Below are 5,045 nucleotides of genomic sequence, written 5' to 3' on the forward strand. Positions count from 1 at the left end.
TTCGCACCTGCGGAGTTTGGACCGCAGGTGCGGTGTCGCAGAAGCGGATTGGTAACCACAGAAGTGGTTTGAGGCTTGGAGACTGATCGCTGCCGACTCAACACTACACTAAGGTAGGAAGAGCGGGTCGCAACAGCTTTTACCCGATAGTGGATCGGGATCGATTTTCCACAGGGAGCTAGAGAGGGAGTTGTATTATCTGCTTAGTTTAGAATTGTAGTTGTGCTTCTAATATCACTTCTAACATTTTCGGTTTAGATTTTTATATCTTCTACTTTAAGACTAATATTTGAAGCTAAATTATGCTATGGAGATATTGCTAAGTTGTAATTAATATAGAGAAAGGCACTAGGGTCGTGGCATTACCTAGGTGGCTAATTAACGGGTAGATGCTACTAAGGATAAATTGACTTATTTGGGGCTTATGCTGTAACCGTTGCTCAATTGTACCCACTCTCACACCTCTCGGTAGAGAGAGTGATTTTGCCCAATTGACTCTCTCGAGACCAATTGGGTAGGCCAATTTGATCAAGCAACTAGGGTTCAAGTAGGGTAATTACTCTCTCGAGGTTTAACCCGTTAATTGGGACTACCATTTCTCATGGGTCCATCCCAATTTCTTGTTGGGTCAATTTTGGGGTCATAGACTTTCTTTCTCAAGAAGAGTCAAACCCACCAAGCTAGAATCAGTGTTTGCAACCACCAATCCTTAATGAAAACCTAAAATTAACCCAAATAGCAAACACCCAATATCAATCTAGCCTTAGATTGCAACACCCATTAATTACCCACACGAGGGTTGAGCCACAACCCTAGCTAGTGAGTTTAGCTACTCATGCTAGATGCAAAAAATTATANGCAAAAATTATAGAAATAGATGAAGAAGCAAACATAATAATTGATCACTGAGGAAGAAATACAAAAATTGAGGTTAAAAACGCCAAAATTGGCTAAACCCAATGTTCTCACAAGCTCAGCAGCCATAGGTATCTAAACTTAACCTAAAAATGGAAAAAGGATCTATTTATAGTGGCTGAAAAACTTGGACAAAAATGCCCCTGCGGGGTCAGCGCGGGCCGCGCAAAAAGGTAGCGCGGCCGCGTGGGCTCTTGAAATCTTGAGGATTGGCTCTCTGAAGTTGAGGATAGCGTGCCGCGCAAAAGTGTAGCGCGGCCGCATGAGATCTGGCGCGGACCGCGTAAATGTGACCGCGGTCGCGTGGCTTACTTTGGTCCCCAAATTTCATCTCTCTGAATCTCTTCACGCGGACTGCGTGAAAATGTGGCGCGACCGCGTGAGCTGAACGCGGGCCGCGTAAATCCAACCGCGGCCACGTTGTGAGAGTCATGAATTAGCACTTCTCTGAATCTCCTAGTGCGGCCGCGTGCACTTTTGTGCGGTCCGCACTAGGATCTTTTCCTTCACTTTTCTTTGGCCTTTCGTATGCTTGAGCAGGTTTCGTACTCCATTTTGTAGCCAACTCTTTGTACAGTTCAGTCACTTTGTCGCTCAAACCTGCAATCAAGCACAACCTGTGAGCATTTTGGGATTATTTTGTATCAAATTATACTCAAAGCATAGGCAAGTAGGGGCATAAAATACGTTAAAATCCTACTTATCAGAGACCAATGGTCGCAGATGCGGCTCAAGAAGACCGCAAAGCGGAACCGCATTTTCTGCGATGATGAAGGGCGCAGGTGCGACGCTGGAGATTTAATGAATTTCGCAGATGCAGAACCCAAGCCACAGAAGCGGGACCCCAAGGTGCGCTGGACTCCTCGCAGAAGCGGAAATCGCTGGGCAGAATATCGAAAAATCGAGGTTTGAGTTCATAACTTCTAAAAACGATTTTTGAGCTCGGTGGAAGGCGATTTATTTGAGAGATTTTGAAGGAGAAACTATTGGGGTAAATGAATTCTATACTCTAAATGGATTCTAATACATTAATCTAATTGTTAGTTTTAATCATCTAATAAGGAATTTAGGTAAAAGTTTTGGAAATGGGGGAAAAGTCCCCCAATGGGAAAATCGTAAGTTTTTGTGAGAATTTACGTTCGGATTAGGATGATTTTCGTAGCGATGTGAACTCGTGAGTGAATGGGTTTGTTCATAATCCGTAATTTTTACCTAATTCCGAGACGTGGGACCCGAGGAGTGATTTTGGCGTTTTTTCTTTTTCTTGCCTTAGCTTCGATTCCTTTAGCTAAACTCATTGTTTGTAGTTATTAATTTACATTATGAAAATTGATTTGATTAGATTTGGCGGCACTCGGAGTTAGATACTCGTGGCAAGAGCGTAATTTCGTGATTGATGAGCTTGGTTTCGAGGTAAGTGGCTTGTCTAACCTTGTGTGGGGGAAACTCCCCTTTAGGACTTGGTACTGTTTTATTTATGAATGTTCGTGTACGTTGAGGTGCGTACAGCGTGCTAATATGTAGAAAAACCACCATTTTCATTAAGTAAATATCATGTTTTCTTTCAATTGAGCAATACTGTATTTGAAGTTTCCTGTAGGCTTTAGACAAACATGCTTATTGTGACTTAACTGTGTCTTTTCTTGCTTTAACTGCTTACTTGGATCTGGTGATAGCATGTCTAGAGTAGAATTTCCCGTTTTCCTAATACAAACTTGGATAGAACTGTAGATTTCCTTTCTTGAAGACTGTTGCATGTTTACTTTGGGACTACGGGACGGTAATCCCGAAAGATCCCCCTGCATGTTTACTTTGGGACTACGGGATCGGTATTACCGGGAGGATCCCCCCTGCACATTTATATTTGGGACTATGGGACGGTATCCCGGGAGATCCCCCTGTACTGGCTATTTACTTTTGGACTACGGGACGGTATCGCCGCGAGAGATCCTCTGCACATTATGACGTTTGGGACTAACGGAGACGATATCCCGGGAGATCCCCCTGTACTGAGCTATTTCTTTTGTGCTAGACATCTGGAGTTAGAAACACTTATGTATTTTTCTTTAGCTTGTGATTCAGAGATTCCGGGTCTTTGGGAGTGTTTTGTTCAGTTTGAGAGAGTGACTATTGCACTATGCCGGGCGCATTTTTAACTTCCTTATTTTGTTACCCGTAAAATGCTATGGTTTTGTATCTTTTAATTTTCCTTTTTTTCCGCAATTTGTTAGGCTTTACCTAGTCGTAGAGACTAGGTGTCGTTCACGACAATTCACGAATGGAGAACTTGGGTCATGACAAGTTGGTATCAAAGCTCTAGATTCATAAGGAGCCATGTATCACAAGTCGGTTTATTAGAGTCTCGCTGTCGGTACGGAGACGTCTGTAGTTATCTTCGAGAGGCTATGTAATTGTTAGGAAAATCCACTTCATTTATTTCCTCTGTCATGCTCGTGATTTTTGATATCAAAATTCCTAAACCTCTGTCTTCTATTCCTCTTCACAGATGGTGAGCGACACGTGCTATCGGAGATGATAGACACCGCGCCCCTTGCTAGAGCCGTCAGAGATCGGAGTAGTCCGGGGCAGAGCCGAGGACGCCACGTGCGTGCAGGCCAGAGCACCCGCGCTGAGGGTTGCTCAGAGGAGCCACACAGCAGCATCAGTCGGAGCCACAGCAGCTCCAGTCGGAGCCAGGCGCCTTGATACGCGCTACTGCTATACTACTCTCCAGCTCTCTAGGAGACCCTTTGCACAGTTCATCAGCATTGTACACCACTCTAGCTCAGGCAGGGTTGCTTCCCACTTGCTGCATGCCAATCTCAGGCCGGGGGCAGGAGCACAGACTCTCCCGACCGCCCGTACTCCTGAACAGCGAGTGCAGGCCGATCAGTCCTAGAGGATTATACCGGTGCACGCCTGTAGCCCCAGTTCAGCCGAGGGATAGGCCACTAGCTATTCAAGGAGGAGCAGAGGAGGCTTGAGAGGGTTCAAGAAGTACCAGCCTACTACACTTAGTGGTCTAGAATCGGAGGATGGCTCTGAGAATTTCTAGAGGAGTGTCACCGCATGCCTTCCGCACTAATGGGTATATCTAGGATCGAGTAGGGTTTCTTTCACAGCCTTTCCAGCTTCGAGGAGAGCCTATCGCGGTGGCAGTACTTTTGAGTTTTGACAGTCCTGCGAGGCAGCTTCACTTACATGGACTCAGTTTTCAAAATAACTCTTGAGAGATTATGTCCTTCAGTAGACTGAGGGACGCTATGGCGCGCGGAGTGTTGAGCATTTGCGCCAGGTTCTATGACTTTCGTGAGTCATGCTGTTCGTTTCATAGTGATCTTGGCTAGGCATGCACCAGCCTTTGGTTTCTACTGTTCGTGAGTAGAGTTCGCAGTTTATTGAGGGGACTTATCCCCAGCATCAAATCTTAGCATGGCCCGGGAGTTGGAGATAGATATTTCTTATCAGTTGGTGGTTGGAGCAATTGCTAAGTAGAGTAGAGGGCAATGCATGCTCGGGATAGAGATGGAGAGAGAGGCCAAGAAGGTCTCGAGAGTCGGGCCATTATTCTGGGTTGCCCATGCCCAGCTTCCAGTTTCGTCATGGTAGGGGTTATATGAGTTCCACGCCCGTTCATTCACTCTTTCAGCACCAATGGTTATTCCAGCTCCTTCTAGACCTTAGGAGCCGTATTACTGTACGCTCCAGATTTCTAGGTACGCCTCTCTGCAAGGGTTTTTTATGTGCTGTCGTCCTGCACCGACCTCTTGGCCCGAGCTCAATCACAGCCGCCACGTCCTCCTCACAGGCTTGTTTTAAGTGTCGGCGAACACATGCCATATGGTGAGGGAATTGCCCCAGGACTTAAAGGGGTGCACCTCGCAGACTTCTTAGCCACAACGTGCTCCGCAGAGTTCCCAGGTATGATTACAGCACCAGTTGCTACCCACCTGGCCAAGCCAGATAGAGGTGGAGGGTCGGGGAGGTGAGGTTGCCCTAAGGGCATGGTAGGACCAGGCCAGATACTATGCGCCTTGCTCGCCCGTTACTGAGGTTGTTGCCTCCGAATCTGTCATCATAGGTATTGGTTCCGGTCCTGTCATAGAAGATGCACGGTTCTATTCGATCCA

The sequence above is a fragment of the Nicotiana attenuata genome, unplaced genomic scaffold, assembly GCF_001879085.1.
Source record: "Nicotiana attenuata strain UT unplaced genomic scaffold, NIATTr2, whole genome shotgun sequence".
Lineage (NCBI taxonomy): Eukaryota > Viridiplantae > Streptophyta > Magnoliopsida > Solanales > Solanaceae > Nicotiana > Nicotiana attenuata.